The sequence below is a fragment of the Natator depressus genome, chromosome 8, assembly GCF_965152275.1.
Source record: "Natator depressus isolate rNatDep1 chromosome 8, rNatDep2.hap1, whole genome shotgun sequence".
NCBI classification, from domain to species: Eukaryota; Metazoa; Chordata; order Testudines; family Cheloniidae; genus Natator; species Natator depressus.
Window position 1 is genome coordinate 3,629,936 of NC_134241.1, and position 24,437 is coordinate 3,654,372.

General features: G+C 42.3%; 1 protein-coding gene across 4 annotated transcripts in view; it reads right to left on the reverse strand.

Moving 5' to 3' along the window:
* SGCD (sarcoglycan delta) overlaps positions 1 to 24,437 on the reverse strand; it is a 499,695-nt gene that overhangs the window by 75,587 nt on the left and 399,671 nt on the right. The gene's annotated exons all lie outside the window — the stretch shown is intronic.

Genomic DNA, 24,437 nt, shown 5'->3' on the forward strand with positions numbered 1-24,437 from the left:
CCTATTGCTTTAGCTCACAGGCTTTTGGCCATTCTTAAATATTCCATTTTCAATTAATCAACGGGGAAAAATAAATAAATAAGAGCAGCTATTGCAATGTGGGAACTCTGTGGCTCCCTGGCATGGGCCTCTTCAGGTACCGTACCTACAGAAGGAAGCCAAAGGAAACCGGCAGTGGAAATCAGCTGGCTCCTTCTGTCTAAAAGCACATGCAGGGCACACACTAGTCAGCGCTCTCCAACAGCTTCTCACTAACAGGATCCACAGATCACACAGTATGGATTTCTCAGTGGTTGCTGGTACCAAAGGCACCAATAGGGTGACCATATCTAAACTTAATGCATGTGGTGGAAATGATCTCTCCAGATGAGCAATCAGTATTCAGCTGCATGGTGTCTAACCTAGGCAACTGTGCAGGGCTACTATTTCCAGAAGAATTTAAGGGGGAAATTCATCAACTGCCTAAACCACACTAACAGTTAAAATTTGCATAAGAGCAATAACAACAACAATAGTTCTGTGATTCTTTTTATCTAACGTACTTCCTTAGATGCCCAAATCTTTTCCCACTGAAGACTGTTTCAAAGGCTTCCTTGACTTCAGTGGGAGCAGAACAGGGACCCCGCCTATCACCATATATTTCCTTGACCCCCAGCCTTGCAGTCTGTAGTGTAACTGACATTTAGATAGCACCTTTCATCCATAGGGCTCCCAAAGCATGCTACAATGCACATACAGGATGCAATTTTCAACAGCGCTCTAGCTCTGCTCCCACTGAAGCCAGTGGGAGTTTTAGCACTGACTTTGACAAGAAGAGAGTAAAATCAATTTCAAACAGCTCATGGAAATCCCACCCACAGTGATCACTTAATGAACCACTGAAATGCAGTCACATCTGGGGTGGCAGGCTGCAGCCTCCTGCATTATTGGCATACAGCACCCTGCACAGCAATGGGAGATGAGGGCACTAATTTGAATGAGGACTCTCGGGCCAGCCCCTTTCCTTAAGAATATTGCCATGGGACTTCTAATGTCTACGTGGAGCAGACAGCAAACCTGTTATTAAGGTCAGATCTGAAAACAGCCACTTGGCATGGAACTCAAGGGGACAGATACCCAGCTGGTGTCAGTCAGTGTTGTTCCCCTGACTTCCCCAAAGCTACACCGATATACGCCAGCTGAGTTCTGGCCCAATGTGCCTAGCTCAGGAGGAAGAAGGGCTCTCTTTGGCCCTGATCAGATTAAAAAACTATGGCCCTGGGGCAGAGATGCGGGTAGAACCCAGAACTCCTTACTATCTATCTAGCATCTATGCACTCGGCCACACTGCTTCCCCTTTTATTTGGTGCAGTGGGAAACTGGGAAGCTCATGAAAGGATTCAGGAGGTGACGTGAACAGAGTTGTGTATGACTGTTCCTGGGAGAGAGAGAGGTGCTAATGTACAAAATACGTGCCACTCCTCTCTGTGCAGGGTTATTTTGTGGATCAGAACTACTAAATGTTTGGTCCCGGAGCTTAAGAGATGTCACAGAGTAACTTTCAGATGGGCGGAAACTTGGGGTAAAAAAAGCACATAGTTATATGAAAAGTAATTTATTTGGCAAGACACGATCTGTATTTCTTTCACTCTTATTGCATATATCTGTGCTTTATAACAACTTTCTCCTTCGCCACCCTGGCTAGCACTGAAGTGGCAATGCCACAGATATTTCCATAAGCATTAAGGAAGTCACTTTGGCCATCTTTGCATCGCTTTCCCTCCATTCTGCAAAGAGCACCTGCTGCAGGCAATGCTTGTGTGGAGAACAGGTCTTTGTCTGGGTGCAGGGATCTGTCTGTGGAGCTCTGTGCAGGACTGGGCTGTTAATGTGCACTTTTTGTGAACGCTGGAGTGGTCCAGTTTTCCTGACAATGCGTGCAGAAAGCCAATGTCAAGGTCCCAGATATGCACAGAACCCCAAAGTTAACTACACAGACACAGGTACTGGGGCGCTACTTGTACCTATGTGCTCAACCAGTGAGCAAACAGAAAAGAATACCATGTGATTTATCTGACTGATCCTAATGAAGACACCCAGGTTAAATTCTGAAAATTCCCAATCCAGCTATGGAATAAAAAAATGAGAAGTATTAATGAAATAAACTTGAATAATGCATAAAATTCTGATTTGCTCATGGATATTCCACAAGCATTAAAAGAGGTTACCTTTGTTGAATGAATTGTGAATTATTCTCTTTGTTCTAACCCAGAGTCTCATTTCACTCGACCAAGTAGTGGTCATAATTCTATATAAATGATGTAGCAATAGCCACAGAAGTAAATGTGATGTCACAAATTCAGTATGGTAGCCCTTATTAAAACTCAATGGGCCACATCCTGAAGTTCTTCCTCAGGCATAACTCCCAGTTAAGCTGTTTTCCCAGAGTAAGGGACTTCTGGGTTAGCCCATAACTTTGTAAATGAGCAAACATGGTAAGAAGAAGTACAGAAAATAAACGAAGTATAATAAGAGTCTGGAGACTTGAGCTGATTCCAGTCTTCACTGTCTGACCTTGGACAAGGCATTTAAGTTCACTGTGTCTCATTTTACTCGTCTGTCAGGTGAAGACAAATCATTCTCATCTACCTTTGAGATGTGCTTGCAGATCCTTAGATGAAACGTGCAAAGTATATAAGTACCAAGCATTATATTTTATTTCTAAAACAGCAGGTCTGAAACATGAACCCAATACAAAAGAGCATCTGAACGAAAACCAGGAAACGTCTGAAAGTTTAAACAACAGAGCAGCTCCATCTAAACTCCCCCAGAAAGGAAAAGAGTAAAAGGGCCAATTCCTTTTTATTATTTTTTTCCATTTTACCCTGAATTATTTATGTTCCACTACCAAGGGCTTAGAAAGAAATATTGATTCTTTGTCCTGTATTTTTAATGAAACAGAAATAAACTTAGCTCCACTTTATTATTTCCTCGTTTATACATTAGCATCCTCAGTGACCTCAGCAGGGACCTGACCCAAACGGCTCTTGAAATCAGGTTTATTACTATTACAAATTTAAATTTCACACTGACTGAAGGTTGGATTTTTTAAAAAGACAGATGTCTAGAATCCATACGAAATTATGGCCATGGATGACATTGTAACCATTATAACCGCATTATAAACAAGGCAGGTCACATTTTTGACCTATGCCACTTGACTGTTGTTACTGGAGGGATGCAAATAGACTAAGTATTTTGAAATGGTTAGCATGCCTTTCAGTCTCCATTAAGGTAGGAAAATAGTCCAAAGAACTACATGACAGGTTTGGTTTCAAACTCCATTATTGATTTACATAATAAGATACTGTAGAGAACACAACTAGATAAGCTAAGAGGTTATGCCCACCCTCACCAGAGTACATTACAGAACACAAATGCTGATCCTACTGCAGCTGTGTAGTTCACAGATTCAGATCTCTCTTCATGTGGCTTTCAGAAAACTAAATTTGCTTGATGGAAGAAGCATGCTTTTATTAGTCTGTAGGGAAGGAATATTTCAAGCACTTAGTGTAATGCCCCCTCACATTTCCATAACTCTCTTTCCATTTGGAAATGAATAAAAGGCTAGAAAAATATTCCCTGCTACTGGAAATTGTGCACACTTTGCATCCTGCGTCTTTTACTTACACACACAATAACTCAATCATCTCTCATACAAGGCCCTTTAAAAACTTCTTGACCCCTTTTAGAAATTCAGGTATGATCCCCCAGTTCTTTCATTAACCAAACTAAATCAAATGTTAGTGACTCACTTTTTTCCCTTCTTTAAAACAACTAATTAATCAGGAAATGGGATTAGGGAAACATTCTTACATTTTTATTATTATTTCTTGTTAACATGGTCCAACATTAATTCCTCCAATGCACTAGCGCACCGGGAAATATAGACCGATACAGTATCATCACCTCAATAAAAATAATTATACGTAGTTTGGGCTTCAGAGCTTCAGTCCACACTAGAATAACACTCTCATACATGGTTCTGTAACCTATTAAACCTAAATTTAGAGTACAGGGGGCCAGGTCTGACTATAGTCATAACAATGTAAGTAGGAGACACACCAAATCTCTAGAATATAATATGAAACAGCTCTGGAAATGTGTATTTCATGTCATAGCCCAGTTCTGATCTTTCCAGGTGAATACTGATAAAGAGACGAGGGCCTGATCCAATGAAAACTGAAGTAAATGGAAAGGTTCTCATCGACTTCAATGGGCTCTACATCTCTTTAGTGTGTGATGAAAAAAATAGTGGGGAAAAAGGTCTCTCTGTATCTCCAAGATGCTTCATCTAGTTTTTTCGGAGGACTCAAATTAAAGGTAAAATACACCTGGTGTTGCCATTCCCGTAGCGTTATAATCTACACGATTTCAGTCTATGGCTTTCCACTTTAGCTGCCTGCATAATGTCTGAGAGATTATGAAATCTCCAGCACTTCCCCCATTTGTTCTTCCTACACACAATCAAACATGTAATGAAAGTTATCACCCAGGCCCCAAAACAACACTATGCCTTGACGTTCAGTCCATTTGCCAATATTAGTTCTATCTGTATGCCAAGACATGGGCACTCTAAGTTTTGTCTCCTTCCATCTACTGTCAGCTCACTTGGGTTATTGTGAAGATGTTGCCAAAAGCTGAAAATCTTTCGTATCTTAATTATCCCGTAGCACTCACTGGATTGAACAATAGCCTTTGATTTAACTTTCTCTGCCCATTAAATCAGCATTCATCTCCCCAGCAGCACTATTTTACATTTTTGTTTCTTTTATGTGATTAATTTGATCAGACTTCTGGAGAATTGGAGGCACCGGCTTGCACAAACCTCTCTGGGAGCAGGACGCCATTGCTTCCCTTCTGCATGTTTTCATGTCTGCTCCTGACGGATTTCAAGTATTCTCCTTGTAAACCGTTTAATGAAGGTTCCATGACAGGATGCTTCAATTCCATTTCAGGGGGCAAGTCTAGGATGAGATTTTCAAAGCAGGCTACCCACCTACCATTGTAATGGAAGCTAGGTTCCTAATTCCTTAGACCCTTTGAAACCCCCAGCTCTAATCCTTTTCTCTAGCAAACATAAAAACTCTGTCTCTGACTCCTGCTCTGCATTACCATCACCCCCAATGGCATAGCACTAAAGCAAATGTTCATGGACCTGTACTAGTAGATGCCACAGATACTCAATTTATTAAAATATGGGGACATATGATACAGGATATAGCATTTGAAAGGTGCAGCAAATATGCCAATACAATACAGTTTGTTTCCTAACTAATCAGTGAGCTATCCAATAGAATATATGAGATTTTGCAAAAGGTATCGACAGATTGTTCAGAAGGCTCAATACATGGGAAAGTGAATCATAACACTTTGCCAGGTGCCTTTCGCTGACTCACTTCAGAACAGATGCTAAAAGCTCCTCGATCAAAGATAACACCACCTTGACTGACACCCTTGATGCACAGCCCATGCAATCCAAACCTATGCTCTCTTTAAGGGAATTAGATATTTTACAGAGATTTCCTTGGATTAGTTTTGGGAGATTATAAAAATAAGTAGGAAATCTTATTATATTTTAAGAGGTAATTTAAAAGTAATACATCAACATCAATATTTTTAAAGTCAGTAAGGTCAAAAAGGAGTAGTTTAAATTGGATCCAGTGGAGCCCACGAAATCTGAACATGAAGTGCTGGAACAAGTCAACATGAAGAGGGGAGATAGCTGTGTTACCTCCAGTCTTGTAGAACTCATGAGAAAAGTCCAACACAAAGACATGAACCATAGTGGCAGCTGGCAGCCTGTGAGCAGTGCCTGTGTCACTACCATACCTCTCGCTGAAGTAGAGAAAGGAAATGACCTGCTATGTAAAATCATATTAGGATAACCGGACAGGAAAAACTCATTTCAATAGCCCTCCCACCTGCCTGGGGCAATCCACTGCCCCACCTGAAAGGAGAGAGCTCCAGAAGTCAGGAAGACTGGTCCTGCTCTAGATCCAAAGCGGGGGATCCATTCACAAACAGACCACCTAGACCATCACCAGAGTGGACGTGTTCTGCACCTGACCCAACCACCCCACTGCCCGCGATCACAGGGTGACCTACCTGTCCCCATTGCTACTGCTGTGAGGAACAGCTGACAGACAGCTAAGCAGCAGTTCTGCAGAAAAGGACCTGGGGATTACAGTGGACAAGAAGCTGGATATCAGTCAACAGTGTGCCCTTGTTGCCAAGAAGGCCAATAGCATATTGGGCTGTATTAGTAGGAGCATTGCCAGCAGATTGAGGGAAGTGATTATTCCCCTCTACTTGGCTCTGGTGAGGCCACACCTGGAGTGTCGCATCCAGTTTTGGTCCCCCCCCACTACAGAAGGGATGTGGACAAACTGGAGAGAGTCCAGCAGAGGGCAATGAAAATGATTAGGGGGCTGGGGCACATGACTTACGAGGAGAAGCTGAAGGAACTGGGCTTATTTAGTCTTCAGAAGAGAAGAGTGAGGGGGGATTTGATAGCAGCCTTCAACTACCTGAAGGGGGATTCCAAAGAGGATGGAGCTCGGCTGTTCTCAGTGGTGGCAGATGACAAAACAAGGAGAAATGGTCTCAAGTTGCAGTGGGGGAGGTCGAGTTTGGATATCAGGAAACACTATTTCACTAGGAGGGTGGTGAAGTACTGGAATAGGTTACCAAGGGAGGTGGTGGAATCTCCATCCTTAGAGATTTTTAAGGCCTGGATTGACAAAGCCCTGGCTGGGATGATTTAGTTTGGGATTGGTCCTGCTTTGAGCAAGCTGTTGGACTAGATGACCTCCTGAGGTCCCTTCCAACCCTAATCTTCTATGATTCTATTCTGTGACAGGGGAGCAGGGAGCATGATGGATAAAGAGGCACCTAGCTAAGGTTGGGGGGAGTGGAAGGACTGATGGTTTTGGATGAGTGGAGAGTGTGGAATTGATGGATTTTTTGGTGGTAGTCATGGCAGGGCAGAATGTAGCACTGCTGGGTGAGCGCGTGAGAGAGAATGATAATACCACCTCACTCTTATATACAGCTTTTCATCCAGACATCTCACAGCACTTTACAGGAGAAGAGCGTTTTCCTCAGGAACTATTGCACACATCACTGACTGAGGCAGAAATTTTTTGAAGGAGCCAGATGTTGAAATTTTGGCAGCACATCACAGCTCATAATGTTCCTATGGTCGGACCAATGGCATGTGTGAGCACCCCTAAGTCAGTTCTGGGTGGAAGAAACACAGGGTAAGTAATATATGCCATACTCACATGTACGGTTTCTGCTGCTGTCACTCTATCTACCAACTTCTTGCCTTGCCTGGGCACGCAAAAGAACAATGCCCTAGATGGCCACTGTTCCAATTCCATGCAAAATATGATGAGTATATATGCCAGTCTGAGTGAGAGGTGATTGTTCACACTTCTGCCTACTCTCAAGTGGCAAATAACCACTGTCTCTAAATGGTGAGGAAAAGCAGTATTTTTAGAAACACTTTCACCTGCAACAAGGAGGGGAACCTTTTCCAGTGAAATCTCACAAAAAACATCACCTCTGTTCACTGCTCTGACTGGAACCAAGTCCACCAGTGGGTGCAGTACGGCACACAGCGTACATTAGCAGAAGGGTGCACACTACTTCTTTTTGGATTCCCCATCCCCCCTCAGCCATTCTGACCTGCACTGGAAGGCGGCTTTGGAACCCGATTGTGGTCAATTTCTCACCTCACTCCTGCCGTGACTCCATACAGCAAGGGTGGGAGTTTGCCCATAATACCCTTGGTGAACAAATTAATCATGTAGCTCAATCTGCAGACGTTACACTGAAAATACATCCCTTAATGTTACTTGAACACATATTTGGTTGTTTAATCACTGAGCCTCGTCTGTTCTTGACTTTGTCCTTCAAACAGTTGAACATGATGTTCATGTAACTAAATATGTTTTCTTAGCAAAATTTCCAACTTGACAATGTAAGCTTTTCAAAGAAGAATGAACATGATCTGTGAACTGAATTGATAATGCCGGCAGATTAAAACAAATGCTATACAATGTCTCAGTACATGCCATATTTATGACTGAAGACGGTTGCTTTTAGGAAGGAAGCAACAGGTTTAGCATAAAGGTAATAAAATGTATTCTCTATCCTTTTCCAACCGTAAACAAATCTTTCTCAGAAGTGAAATACAGCCATATCATGTAGTTGGGATCAGTGTAGAGCTGGTATAAATTTTTACCTGCAATTGCCATTGTTATGTCTAAGTAATTACGGGCCCTTTCTATGTGAAGTCTCTATTAGGAGCTGACTCAACATGCAGCATGATACCTTCCTCCTTTTCTTTTTTTTTCCCCCCCAACATCTGGTATTTCAATGTTTTAAAAAAACACAATTCCCTCCTCCCCAGACAAGAAAACCGTATACACGAAAGATACAGTAATTGCTATGGGAAGATACGTTTTAAAGTAGAGTTATGGTCAGAAAAATTAACGTCGTATTAGGAAATAGAACAAATTCCTTTGTGTATAGCTCCTTACTTTATTTTAGTGACAAAAACAAAATTATATACTCCTGTTACTCCTATAGCCAGTTTTCTAGTCTATGGCAGCACTTTACCTCTCAATCCATGACTACTTAGTTTCCTTGAGAGCTTCTTGCTGGTCAAAGGCTTCGTGAAAGACCAAATACACGATGTCAACCAGTCCTTCTTTATTCATACCTTGCTGACTTGCTTAAGGAATCCTATAGATTAGAGAAGCACAATTTTCCCTTACATAAACAAGACTGGTTTGTCCCTATCAGTCTTTGGGGCTTCCCATATGTTTGAGCAGCAACTAGAACCATGGTACCTCAACCTTGATTGGAACCTTCGGACACTACTACAATACAAATCACCATCATCCTAGCATATTCATGTAGGTGTTGACCCTTAGTTTCAAATGCAGAGCCAGATTTTGCCTTTAGTTATATTTGTGAAACCCCAAAGAGACTACACCGGGAGCATTTGGCTTGTATGGTCTTTATTATTGTTGCTGATCCTAGATCCAGGAAGAACGCAACTTGACTGTCATATCCTAAGGAGAATTTGCAGGGTTGGCAGAGAGAAAATAAAAACAATATTTTACTTATAAACTGAACAAATTTGTTCTGAAAGTTATTGAAAGGCCCTCAACATGCAACCACCAGATGCCATTTTTACAGTCACTTTTCAAAGCAGAATGGCAATTTAATTTTCCTGGAGTACAGTAGTGTTAATCCTGAAAGCATTTAATTGCAATCTTGTGGTTTAGGACAAATCTTCCTCAGCTCCTTCCTTATTGCTTTGTCTAATAGCTGTATGTTTCCAGCTGTGGGATACCTGAATTATAATTCAATATTCTGGAGGAAAATCGTCACGGCCTTGTGCATGTTGCTAATGGAAGGGGGAACTAGGTCATGGTGTATATAGTTTTTGCATTGTTGAGATGACGATGATGATTTGTACCAAGTCCTTACCGCTGTGGTAACCAAACTCTCTTTACCAGGGTTAAAAGAGAGCCCAACACCTTCTCCACAATGGGGATGATGCATTCTGCGTACCTCACCCCACAGCAATGGAACCGACTGCCCTGAAAGGACTGGAGATGACAAATATTTTATGATGATGATTTAAACGTTAGTAAAAAGAATGGGATGATTTTTCTCTGGAAAAATATTACAACCATCTAACACTTTGGTTGCCTTTAACTCACTTCTCTGTTACTGTCTCACTCCTACACAGTATTGTGATCAGACACTGACAGATAACACAGAAACAAGAAGTATTTTTGAAGGCTGGGATTTCAATAGCGTCTAGGAGTTAGGTACCTAACTCTCTTAGGCTCCTTTGAAAAATCTCAGGGTAAATGTCTTTTTATGAATGCATTGCAGATTTTAAGGTGGAGCTTTTCAGAGAAGCTTCAACATAACATTTTCATAGAACAAAAAAACTCACGGATCTGGCAAGTATGTTTACCATAGCCTGCAGAAAAATACAGGATCCACCTCTGAGACAGTACAAAAGTGCCAACCACACACAGGGTAAACAGAGTTCCTTGAAACAAACCCATACTCTTCTGCACTGAACATACAACTAGGAAGGAAAGGGAAAAGCAAGCATATCCAGAGACCACAGATTTAGCCAGTACTTTGTAAACTGGGGGTGGGGAGGGGGGTGGAATTGTAGTTGTGTATTATATATGGACTAAAGAAGGCATATCTAAGTATACTAATGAGGACATTTCACTTCTATCACCCACAGCAAGACCTATATAGAGGAAAGGGGCAGGGGGTGTCATTACCATCCTGTCTTGAGCTAAGTGGATGTGACAGGCTGTTAGTTCCAGAGGAGAGAATTAATGGAAGCGGTGAGCTCTTTGGGCTGAGAGAACAAGAGCGTGCTACTAACACATAGGGCCAGTTACCAGTTTTTGACCCTTGTGACTAATCTCATAACCTGTGCCAACGTGGCTGTTGGCAGCCCATGACTATGGGGGAGTTAGTTTAATGCATTTCGTTGATTTTATGGGTGTCTTCTCCTGAGCTGTTAAATCAACAGCAACTGATTTAATTGCAACTTTTGGGCCAAGCCGTGCCCAATCTTTGAGCAGCTGTGCAAGGAAGCACAGGGAGGCAAAGAGCCTCCCCAACCCCAAATCCTTCAAGCAGGGGACAGTCACAATTGCTGCCCTTGTGCAAGAATAGCATTGGCTCTATTGCTAGAGTGCTAGCCATCTCAAAATGGGCCCTTGTCCCAGGCCCCACTTTGCACTGGCCAGCAGGTCTGGGCGACTGGGGAGGAGAGGGCATAACACAGCAAGCATGCTCGCCTTATGCCCCAGGGAGAATGATGTGTATGATGGCTATGAAGTATAATCAAGGCCATCATTGGCACATGTCTGGCATTGTGCGGGTACTATGCTGTCTGGATGTCCAGGTAGATGGGATAATCTCATCCCTCTAGACAGGAAGAAAGAGCAACCTGGGTTAACTGGTCCAGAGACCTTGAATGTAATAAAAAGGTAGGGAAGGACTGCGGTATCTGCATATAGGAAGTACCACAGACAGAGAGAGGCTGGAGGTCTACACTGGCACATCTACACCGCAGCTGATACTTGCAGTTTCACCCAAATTTTTGATCAGTTGTACTAATGACTGGGGAAATGAATGCAATACTTTCTGCGCAAAAATGACAGGTTCCTTTTCGCCAGAATGACACACGTACAAGGAAATGAAATTTCTATTCTCAGAAATATTTGTACTAAATCCTTCACCTGTAAGTGCTAATAGAGAGAAAGAGAGATGATTCCAGGAATTAGTTAAAACTGAGTTAGGTAATGACATTTGACATGTATTATAGCTTCCTAGATACTACAGACACTGGAATTTTATATCTACTAAAAATCAGCCTTTTCTTTTATTACATTTCTTGAGGGTTTTTTTTTAATAATGACAGAAATAAAGGAAAAAAGAAAAGGAGTACTTGTGGCACCTTAGAGACTAACCGATTTATTTGAGCATAAGCTTTCGTGAGCATAAGCTTTATTTGAGCATAAGCTTATAGCTATTACCAGCAGGAGAGTAGGGTGGGGGGAGAGAAAACCTTTTGTAGTGATAAACACCCATTTTTTCATGGTTTGTGTGTATAAAAACATCTTCTGTACTTTCCACAGTATGCATGCGATGAAGTGAGCTGTAGCTCATGAAAGCTTATGCTCAAATAAATTGGTTAGTCTCTAAGGTGCCACAAGTACGCCTTTTCTTTTTGCGAATACAGACCAACACGGCTGTTACTCTGAAACCAGAAATAAAGGATACATTAAAGCAATTATAATCAATGACTGTTTTTTTGTAAACTCAAAGAAGGCAGGTCTGTGATGTGAGATCTAAATGGCTGGGCCACGCTTTTGGCTGGCAACCAGAGGGGCTTTGTATCCTTAGAAAAGATTTATTTCTGCAGTCCAGGGGCTTCCCTGTTTACAATGGTAGCTATAATATTACTTCATCTTGAACACACTGCTTAGAGAAAGAGTCTGCTTTTTCTTCAAGATGCCTGATCAGCTGCTTTGTCGCTGAGATTTGCTGAAAATTAATTATATTGTGTCTGCTGATGTTAAAAACAAAACTAAAAAAAAAGCCCTGTTTCATCTGACTCAATTTCTTTGCCAAATTCTTTACTTAATTGGTCTGTAATTTGAAGAAAACCACAGCTGACAAGTCGAAATGGATAGAAATATAAATAAAAATAGAACGTAACTGCTCATGTTCTAGTTCTGGTTCAGTAACCATGGTGTTGGGGATCTGCATTTTTAACCTTTGAAGACTGCTACACAGTTCAGGAAATTTCCTTTATTGGTAAAAGCTAAACTGCAGCACTGGTGTGTTTCCTGGACTGGAATGCAAAGCTGTTGGCACTGACGCATGCCTGAAGCCAGGGTTCCAGAAGCAAGCCGCTCACAGACAAATACATACTCTGGAGACAGGTTTCAGAGTAACAGCCGTGTTAGTCTGTATTCGCAAAAAGAAAAGGAGGACTTGTGGCACCTTAGAGACTAACCAATTTATTTGAGCGTAAGCTTTCGTGAGCTACAGCTGCAGTTTCCACAGTATGCATCCGATGAAGTGAGCTCACGAAAGCTTATGCTCAAATAAATTGGTTAGTCTCTAAAGTGCCACAAGTCCTCTGGAGACAGCAGCACCTCTGAAACTGAGCCAGACTGCGATGTGATTTGTAGAATGACCAAGTCATTCCGAACATGCTTCAAACACGTACGTCGTTCAGAACTCACCTGTGGACATGGTTCAAATATACCCTGATGACTAACTAAACCCATGACTGCATCAATGAGGATTTTTCTTTTTGACACAAATTGAATGAAACAAACCCAAGGTAATTCCCAAACAGAATGGTAGTCCTTCCACATTCTCCAGAGAGTGGTCACACTTTTAGGCAACCACCACTGTGTAGCAGAAACCAACCAAGAATTCCCTGAACACGCTGATTAAATTGAATTCTCTTTCAGGAATAACAAACTGCAATGGTACTCTAGGACATGGTTTTATCCCACTATGTATATGGGGCTTACACTATGAGGACCAGGGATTTGTACTACTCAGATATAACCTATCCATTGCCTGGGGCAATGCTAGCTACATTCTGAATCTAATGGCGACAGATCTCCCAATGAAACAAAGGCACTATCAATGTGCATCAGAGAGTGAGACAGAGAGAGAGCTAAGCTTTCCAAATATTCTAAATCAGCTATTTATATAGCTTCTACAGTGCTCAGAACTTTTACTCAAGGTGTGTGCGCAGACCGGGTGTTCATCTGTTTTCGTTTTATGGTCTTTTAGGCACAGTTATTTCCCTTGTTAAACATCTCTAAAGCTATTTAATAAAACATATCCAACTCTCTCTCTCTATAAAATATATTTAAAGACACGATTAAGTCTACACGGAACTAGTAATGCTTCACTATTATGATGATTAGTATTAGTTATTGTTTGCATTATGATAGCATCTGGAGGCCCCGGAGAGCGATCAGTATCCCACTGCATTAGGCACTGTTCACACGCATAACAAGACTATCCCCGCCCAATCCCTCTCGGATGCCACTGAAATGTGACTACTACTGCTCCTAATAAGAACAGAAAACATTTCCATATGGTTAGATCGGGCAAGGGAATTCGTGAGTGTCTGATTCATCTGCATCAGTATGCTGCTATGCACACAATACTTATGGACACACAGACATATGTGGCTTAGCTGGTAACAGAAATCAAATCAATCGCTGATCACAGCATGCAACTCGCCTAATTATGACTAACACCTCACATTTTTCAACTCTGAGAAGTTTTCTGTGAACAAGCAGATGGTGTTGTTATGGGATTGTATCATCCTCAACAGTTGCAGTTGTACAGCATTTATGAAGCATGCTGAAGACGGTCAGCATGTAACCTGCTTCCTAGGAGACAGATCCAAATTAAATGCGCGTTGCCAAAGGAAAAACCGTATTGTTTATATTTTGAACTTGTATGATCCAACCTGCATGCTTACATCAAATATATGCAGTAGCTGCACAGGGAGGGTATCTGTATACCTTTAACGTCTCTAGGATGGAACTACTGTGTGCACAATCAAACCCAAAAAAGACTAAGATGCAGACCCAGCTTGCAGTCTTGTTCCAATCCCCAAATGGTTTAAATCCACAAGGAGAATCAATAGGAAGAAGCCCTGCAAAGAAAGCAGTGATATCGCACAAGCAACTGCATTAAGCCTGGAGAGCAGGGAGACACAGAGGTAAGTATGGCCATCTTCACTTTTGTGATTATCTACTGCCATGCTCACCTCTATCTATTGCTTACATATGTTAAGGCTCTATTGCTTCTGAACGTCCGCTGACATTAAACCCGATTATAATTCCCATCATAATGCCAACACTCCTTCACATCACTCCACAGTCTTAGATTCAGCAGACAACGAGCGAAGTATGGGCATCTAACTGGAAAACAGGTTTGAAGGGCTCAAAGTACTTTCCCTCTCCATTACGTCCCTGCCCGGAGCTCTCCCAATGACCTAAAACTCTGGTCTTCACTCAACTTCTAGCTTTTATTAGTGGCTCTGAGCATCTGTAACTATGATATGCTGGTCTAACAGACTTGGAGCTACGCTGTAATAATCTATAAATACTGTATGTTGACTGGGTTATTGGGATGTTTACTGTATTCATGTTTCGGGTTAACTCAATAGCAGGCTATGTTGGAAAGCAGGCAGGAAGGAATAGAATGGGTCAAGACAAGTCACCTCTTGGCAAACATTTAAGAATTAAGGAACAATACCAAAACTACCAGCTTTGATGATTTTGCCTCCTCTCCAGATAACCTGCAAAAGTGTTTTTGACGAGGAGAGGAAAAGGCCTACAAACACAGGAAAACAAAATAATTCTGGGAGGGTTAAAAGGAACCTTCTCTCAAGAACCTTTATATAAGGTAAACATGCATATAGACGACTGCTTTAAAACCATTTTTCCCTACATGCTTGGTGGCTATGGTTACAACAAACACTACTTTGGGTTAAGAAGGCCGTTTTGTCACTCTGTTTACCCCGGTCACAGTTCTGGAAAGGAAGAAAAGCAGGTGTCCAAACTCAATCAGACCTGCAGGAAAATAATGATTGATACATGGAGAACGGTAGCCCTGGGCCGCATCTAAGAGTGGAAGACTTGCAAAATTCCTCCCCTAGCACTTGTGGGGATGCACTCAGGGAGATCGGAAAGGGGACAGAGATACAGTCCTGTAGTTGACAGCTGGCTGCACCACTTTAACCAGTGGATTAATCCAGGGTAAAGTGGCGAAATCATGCTGGGCATTCTGACCCAGAAATCCCAAAGTTACCTGCAGAAATATTCTGAGAGCAAATAGTATGATGCATGTGCAGAGAAACAAGCAGGTAAGCAGTACGGGGAAACTCTGGGGAGATTAGAAGCTGCATATAGCTACTGCCATTCAACATACACTCAGTCTTCTTAGATATCTGAGCTGCTGTGGGGAAGGAAAGGAAACGGAAGCAGGATGTTCCTGGGATGCATGGCTGAGGAGTGAACACAAATCTTTCACCAACAGGCCAACAAGGCATTGGGGTTGGGGTGCTGTTTTGGAGTGAGGGGGGTGCATCTGGCTTAGAAGAAGAGCGGCAGCTGTTCCTGGCCATGCACAGCAGAGGAGGAAAGTGCTGGCTGGCAAGGCTGAGAGTGAGTTGATGGGCAGGTGATTTGGGAGTAGGGGGCTGCAGAGCTGACTAAGGAGATCAGGGCCTGGGAAGGGAAAAATGGAGGTTGGGGAAGCACATGAAAGTAGAGGGTCCAGGATTACGCTTTGGGTTGGGGTTACATCCATTTTTAAACAGAACACCAGGTGTTTTGATTCCTGGGTTCTATCAAACCCTGGAGGAACATGACTGATCAGGGAAGAAATCACAGATCACTGGTTTCAACCAAGAGAGAGGACGGTGGGATTTGGGTGGGTTTTTTTTGTTTTTTTGGGGGGGGGCGTGCATATCCCCACCAGCCTCTTCTGCTTCATCCTCCTTATATGTCTACAGTATGCTGCATAACCATGGGCAAATCTGCGAAGAGAAAAGAGCCTGGTGGTTTCTCAAGTGAGTAAAGACATCAAGACCAGTAAGTTATAAACACAGACAAGCTCTTAAGGAAACAAGTAGCGATGGTCAGTTTACAGTCAGCAAGTGGGAGCATGTGGGCAAAAGAGAGTTAAGCATCTTAGGTCTGCAGCATGGCACAAGATCAGTATCCTACTGAATAAGAAGAGTAGATGCAATATCCTGGCTTTAAATGAAAGTAAACATGAAATGAAACAACATTGACAACATAAGTGCCCTTGCACCATATGGTGTCTCACTGGAGTTTACTTCAGTGTAGCAGCAAAGGATGCTCTGCAAAGACGAGAAGCGAAATGGACCGAACTAATGGGAACCCGTTTAACAATAATCTTTGTAAACCAGGAAGAAATGATTATGAAAACTTCTGACGAGCTGAGGATTGAATTTTGACCTATGAGAAGGTACAGCTGGAAAACAGTAAGACAGATTCTCTGTCCAAACCTGACTTGCAGAGTAATCATCAGCCTAAAATACCTGAAGGTTAGATTCCTGCTGGCTCTGACACAAAGCTACGACTGATAGCCTGACAGACCGATCAAAGGAGCTGTATTCTGAATATATCTACCCCAGGAGCACAATGTTTGTCTCAGGACACCAAGATCTCAAAATAAATCCACACAAGCTCTGCACTCGGGTCTTCAGAAGAGTTAGCAAACAATCTCAATAGCCACCAAGATTAGATTCTGTGGCATGTCTGTGCTATCTGCACACCCGTACCACATTGCAGCAACTCCTGGAGATCCTATAAGAGACAACTCAGAGGGTTGATGAAACGCCATGTTGCTATAAGCTAGCAAAGTTTTATGAAGTCTCAGATCATTTCATCTTACAAACTGCCAAGGATGAAATCAACACAGGTTTTAATTCAGAACCTACCAACAACAAAACAGCTCGAACAAGCCACTATATTAAACTAAAGTAATAAGAACTTCACTGGTCTTGCCTATATTTGCAGTATGATGACAGGCCCCTCTCAAATTGCCTACTAAAGAAAATTTGCCTGGAGCCCAGTGACTGTCTTAGTTCTGTAGTGCCAGGTGGTGATCCCAGCTTAGCCCTTTTGGAGTCAGCAGGGATGTCTTGGTCTTTAAAGCAACTCTTTTTTGTAAGTGTATTATTTAGCCACCTACACGTGGTTTCACTTAAGTTTACAAGAGAGCAACGATTTTACTATAAAGAGAAGCTACCATTATTTACAGTTCTGGGCCCTGAACAATTATACACTCGTCATGCTTCTAAAACACCACAAAAAACCCCAAACATGAAATATTAACTTTCACAAAAACAATAAACAGTCAACAGCCCCCTGAGTAGACATAATCAAAGGGAAGGGAAACAGAAAAAGAACTGGGAGTCCCAACAGGGGAGTTATGCCAGTTCCATCAGACAAATGCCTCTATCTTATTCTCCAATCAATTTGATTGTCAGTAATTTTATTTATTTCTCTCCTTTAAGGTATTGATGTTTTACAAGGCTCCTCTTTACCAAAACCACATCTCAATCTTCAGGTGTACCACCTCAGGCTGTGATCTTGTCAGATCTCATCAACTAGAAAGGGCTCAGCCTGCTTAGTATTTGGGTAGGAGACTTTGAAGGAAAAGCCAAGTGCTGCAAAGAAAGATGTGGGCGATTCAGAGAGTGACACTTTTCCCTCTGAATCAGTTGTTAACCAGTTCTCCTTTTAGATACAAGGGGGCTCTGTTCTGTTGGTGCTCCTGTCTTTCAGTCGAGGTACAGAACTGAGATCCTAACTGCTTATGCTTATTAAATATACGATGACACACCCACTGTCATTTAAAACAGGGATATCCCGTGGGTTGCTCTATTCTCACCCAGGGAGAAAAAGAACTGCAGGCACAATATCAAAGCTGCAGATGCCTTTGAAAGGAAAGGAAAGGAAAGGAAAGGAAAGAAAGAAAGAAAGAAAGCTAGCTAGCTGGCTGGCTTTCTGGGATCCTTTGAAATGGAAGGTCATTTTCACTCTCACAGCTTTACTCTACAGACCTGAAGACTCTTGCAAATGAGTTTATCTGTCATGTTAAAAGCCATTTTTGAAAAGTCAGTGTTTGAAATAAATGCGTTCAATCAAATCTGTTGATGGGACAGCATAACAAAGAACATTCTGAGGAAGGTTTCAGAGTAACAGCCGTGTTAGTCTGTATTCTCAAAAAGAAAAGGAGGACTTGTGGCACCTAAGAGACTAACCAATTTATCTGAGCATAAGCTTTCGTGAGCTACGGCTCACTTCATCGGATGCATCCTGTATGTATGTATGTATACAGTATGCATCCGATGAAGTGAGCCGTAGCTCACGAAAGCTTATGCTCAAATAAATTGGTTAGTCTCTGAGGTGCCACAAGTCCTCCTTTTCTTCATTCTGAGGAAGGTTTCCACAGAGTGACTTTAAGGTTTGCAATAGTATTTAGGCAACATTTAATGCTACAACAGGGAAAGACTGCTTTTGATGGCTAGCATTGGTGTCTCTCGAGAGAGGCCTGTTTTGAAATTTGTGGGAAGAATTTCTTCAGCTGGATTTTCTTTCATTATTATTCAGCTCCTCTCTTTATTACTCTATTTGTGTTGCCTTCTTTTCTGCATCTGTTTCCCCACCCAAATGAACAGGGTTAAAATCTCCCTGATATACTCCTCTCCCTAAGTGCCAGCAGCCTTTTGTAATTCAGAACCAGGCTTGTTTGCCCTCTGATCTGTTCTGTTACTTTTCTTCTCCTATCTTTTTTGGGTTCTCTGTACACAACCTCAGAGATTTAGCTCTTAATGTCCTTGGCCTGTTGGCTTGAGTCCCTTTCTTCCTTTTTATTGTTGAATTGTTTCCACATAGTCCGGTTATGGAGTTGTCACAATTTGTGGGTCTCTTGTCATATTATCTCTTTCGATAATTAAATTATGGTGGTTTATTTTATACAGCAAAGTTCCAGACATACAAAGAAACCCAATGTTTGGGAAGGGGGCTGGTAAGGGAAGCCTGTGCCTAGAGAAGGGGTTCTACTACTGTGGCAAGCTCCCTGGCTTCACCAAACTCCTCTAGGGCAGCCTGGCTGGCTCCTCTGGATTCTTGCCTCCAAGAATCAGGGGTGGATAGATAGCTCAGTGGTTTGAGCATTGGCCTGCTAAACCCAGAGTTGTGAGTTCAATCCTTGAGGGGGCCATTTAGGGATCTGGGGCAAAAATTGGGGATTGGTCCTGCTTTGAGCAGGGGGTTGGACTAGATGACCTCCTGAGGTCCCTTCCAACCCTGAGATTCTAGGATTCTGTGAAAGAAATGCAAATGAATTCAGCCCAAGGCTGCCTTCCTCTATGCGCTATGGTCCCCCAAACGATCTATGGTACCTATATCACTGTAGTATCTGAGTGCCTCACAAGTGCTCTTTATATTTATCATCACAACACCCTGTGAGGTAGGGAAGTGCTGTTATTTCCATTTCACAGATGTGGAACTGATATCCTGAGGGATTAAGTCACTGGCCCCCAGGTCACATGAGATGTCTGTGGCCGAGCGGGGAATTGATCCCAGGGCTCCGCCAAGCACTCTAACCACTGCACCATCCTTTCCCTCTTCTGATGCTTCTGTTCTGTGGAGGAGAAGCTCTGGGGACAAGGGTAGAGGTAGTCTGCCCATGCTGTTCTACCTAAGGGAGCCCGGGGGAGGGATCTGGTGGCTGACGAAACTCAGGATACTTGGGAAGCCGTGGATTCAAATAGTGGTGCCTCCGTCTTTTTCATTCAAGGCAAAGAGCATCCCTGCCCTGATGGAAGAATGTGAGTTGAAACACGTAGACTTTTCTCTCCCCTGTGTAGGTTATGCCCCTGTGGAGGAGAAATGGGGCCCTATCTCACCGCAAAGTGTAGTTATGTGTAATCAGTCATGGAAAACCAACTAGCTTTTTAACCATAAGGGTTACAAGCAAAATCAAATATAACCAGATATAGGATTGTAACTAGTCAAACAAAACGAATTAAGAGGCTATATTTTGCCTCAGAAGTTAGCATAGGAAAATCAAGAATGAAACAAACAAACAAAATGGTTGCATGAAAATTGTCATTTTCCAAAAGAGCCATTTTTTGACTTAAACACTTTTTAGTATGTTATTTTTAACCAGTTTTACACTAATGCTGCTTCCCATGTGAGGCAGTGTGGTCCAGCAGATGGAGCACTGATCTGCCATGTGACCATGGGCAAACCACCTCACCTATCTCTGCCTCTGTTTCCCCTTCCATCTTTGTCAGTCTTATCTGCCTAGACCGTAAGCTCTTTGGGGCAGGTATCTCTCTTACTGGTTGTTCATACAGAGCTCCACACTATGGGGCCTCAATCTCGGTTGTGGCTTCTGGGTGCAGCTGTAACGTAAGTAATAATAATATTGCCTGATCCAGCAAAGCATTTATACCTGTGCCTAACTATGCATGTGAGGGATAGCTCAGTGGTTTGCGCATTGGCCTGCTAAACCCAGGGTTTTGAGTTCAATCCTTGAGGGGGCCATTTAGGGATCTGGGGCAAAAATTGGGGATTGGTCCTGCTTTGACCAGGGGGTTGGACTAGATGACCTTCTGAGGTCCCTTCCAACCCTGAGATTCTATGACTTCAGTGAAGCTACTCATATCCTTAAAGTATGCATGTGCTTAAGTGTGTAACTGCAGAGAGGCTTAAATCACTGATTCACTTGCAGACCAGAGTATATGCCCCTCTCCTGTTGGATCTGGACCCACAGTCTTGTCTTTTGACCACAGTATCAGATAACATACAAACAGCATGCAGATACTGCGGCATATTGCATTACAGCACTGTTCCTTTAAAAACAGCACAGAACAATGTTCCTTCCTGAGATGTGTTTCCAGATACAAGGGCAGAAGGGGCCAGGTAGATTCAGTAAGATTTCTAGAGACTCAGATTCAGACCATTTGCTGACACTGAAAATAACTCTATTCCATCCAGGACTGGGAAGCACAAAGGAACACATAAGGTGCTTTTTCTTTCAAGTACAGCTAGTCAAATGTTTCCAAGTAGCTCAAAAGGCTTTGTTCAAAAGAGTGAGAGTTCAGGATGGTTCTTATTTTATCCTAATTGCGTCCCTCATTTCTGAGCTCTGATTTCCATCCCTCAGGGACTAGCAAGACCTGTGTAATTTTTATGGCTGGCAAAGCAGTTGATAATGAGTGCCAGAAAAAGTCTGATTCTCTTTTCCTGTTACAAAGTAAAGTACTGAACTATCTGTGAGTCTGGCCACATCTAGCTGAGCCTGGTAACGTCAGTGCAGGATAACTCCTGTTTTGTAAAGTGTGCAGCTCTGCTATTGAGATAGTTCTGAGAAAAAGAACTGCTGGGGGAACAGTCTTTGTCCTCTGAAAGGAGAGCATGAGCTTTTGCTATGATGGCTTTCAAAAATATCATAGCCTAAGGAAAATCCATAGAAAATATGATTATATTTCTATATAATCTCTGTCCCTATTTCTATTTGTCCAAATTTCCATGTGTCTACGTGTCTAACTTCTATCTCTTCACAATCCACTAAGCTCCATCACTCTTTAATGTTAAGTAATACAGTGGATATTTTAATATTCAAGTATATCCAAAGCAACCCGCGTCCTGTTTGTCAATGTAGATGTCTAGACTTAATAAATCCTTGAACTCAGGGTTTCTGCCCTTGAGAGAAAGAAATGCAGCCTATTGCCGCAGCACGGGCTGTGCTCTGAGCAGCTCGGAGTCTGACTCAACTCTTTGTAAGGGTTGCTTCTCTGCAAATCTATGGTTTGGTGAGATGGACCCAAGCTACAAAATATGGATCTGGTCCTGGACTCAGAATTCCAGACTTCATCCCAAAGTATAAGATCCAAGGGTTTGGTCCCAACAGCCTATCCAATCTCTCTCTTAACAGTCACTCCACCCAATGCTACTAACTAAGAAAGAGGTAGCCCAAAATACTCATCTGTCTTATCTACAGAGAAATCAGATGGTCTAAGAGAAATAAACAGCTTTTGATAGGAGACGGAAGAGAGAAAATAGACAGAGCGACGAACGATGTATTGACTCTACAAATTTGCTAAGGACAAGGAATGAAAAGATAGCAGAGAAAAGTGAGAGGCATGGCACCACCCCTGTTAATTTACAAAGGGGTTAACACATGAATGCCAGACACTAGACATGAATATCTAGCATTAAAATAAATACAGGGCATTAAATATCAGGCATTAAAATAAAGTCCAATCCAAGTCCAAACCAATCACTGAAATAGGATTCATTCTGTTCAACAACTTTCTCATTTGACTTAAAAATAAATATTTTATGTCCTTTTTTTGTAAGCATAAATTAAATCAAGTATGTATCTACTTTTCAGGATCCCTATTGTGTATCAGGACACACAACTCAAATGGCAACATGAGACTACCTGGTTTTCAACTTAGTTCCAGAGGAAACATAATACCATCACACACTTCCACACAGCTAATGTCCTCTCCCTGGTAGAGGCTCAGTAGCAGACCTGCTGAGAAGTTTATTGGGTCGAGGTTGAGATGCAATGCAAAAATCCATGAAGCAGTTAGCACCTAGTCCAAACTTAGCCTCTGGCCCTTAGGCTGTGGTGCAAGTCCTTAATTTTATAACCACAAAGTTCAGCCCAAAGGGGAAATAAAATAAAAAACCAAGGTTGTTATATTTCACTATACTGGAAGGAAATGAATCAGCCAAATTGTGGGAGTTGTTTAAGAAGTTTTCCTTCGGTCTCCTCCTCCCTGATGTTTGACTTTTGCGGATGTTAATTAATTCTCTTCAATGGAAAGAGACGGCACTAACTAAAAGCGTTTATTCGACTTATGAATTCAGATACTTCTGCAGTGGTCATAGCAGGTGTTTCCTTGCTGTACAACACACTATCATTAGCACAACAGAAGTACAAACACATTGTTCCGAGCGTTTGTTTAGAGGTGTGCCCACTATGAAAATACAGACAAATGCCAAGGTAGATAGCCCAAACTGGCACACTTGACTGACCTTAACAGGTGCTGATTATGCTGCTCATATTGCATGAAATTAAAAAGCTTACAAATGTTCTGAGCCATTACCCTTCCATTTAAGGGAGCTTATGACATGTTAGCAACCTTTAATGAAATTCTTTTCAAAATGCTTCAGTGAGACTTTACTTCAAAATGTAACCCGTGGAATTATTTCAGAAAAGGATTTTATGGAAGAGCTTCTTCTCTCTGTCTTTTCTGGGGACTTGCACAGCATTAGAAAGATGGACAAAGCCATGTAAGAAGCCTATTTTCCCCTTAGCACATGCATGTAACTGCCAGCGATCGTTCAGTCATTGCAGCAGCTGAATAGATGAAGAAAGGGGAATCTGCAAAACAAAGTTTAAGTCCAATGCCCTGTTCAGTATTCCTTCAGCCAACATCTAAAATTCTCTTGAAAAATCAAATTTTGGAATGTTTTGACCAGCTCTGGTATCCATTTAGGACACAGTTTTCACTGTTGCTGTGAAAGTCATCTTGATCGTCCAGTTCTTCAGCAGGTAGGGTATCCCTATGCTGCTAATTGCGTTCTGGCCCCAGCAAATAGACTGAAGTTCCATTTTGCGGACTTCACTACTTGAGAATGGAAATCGGGTGGTGGGGAGGAAGGGAGGAATCATATACAGCTGACTGCTGAACTGTCTTCTGCACAGCTGAACCTGCTCCACACATCATGGCAATGAGGAGTCAGCATCAACTGCTGGTGCTTGTGCCGAGCCGACACTTCTTGCAGTTCACATTGCTAGTGCATTAAATGCTTCTGTCTGTCACGTTGGCGCTTCTGGTTGCTTGATCTCTACCGCGCTGATAGCTAGTGGGGAAGCAGGACTCTGAAGTGACTGAACAGAAAGAGACAGTTGGAGTGTTGCCTTGAAGCAAATACACACACACGACAATGCTGTGTATGTCTGATAGCCTCAGCCAGGGGGGTGGCTGTGAGAAGGGCTCACTTTGTTAGAGTTGGTAATACGCCCTTTTGTCAAGGTTTCTAAATAATATTCTGGCAACTTCTGCTACCTGACTTTTACTGAGGTGGGCAGCAGTCGGCAGACTGTGTCATTACAGGGGATACTGTACTTCAGACTCCATTCCATGGCTTTGCCATTCATCGTGAGGATCCTGACTACCTGAGAGAATGCATTTCTCCTCATAAGCCAAAATGGCCGCT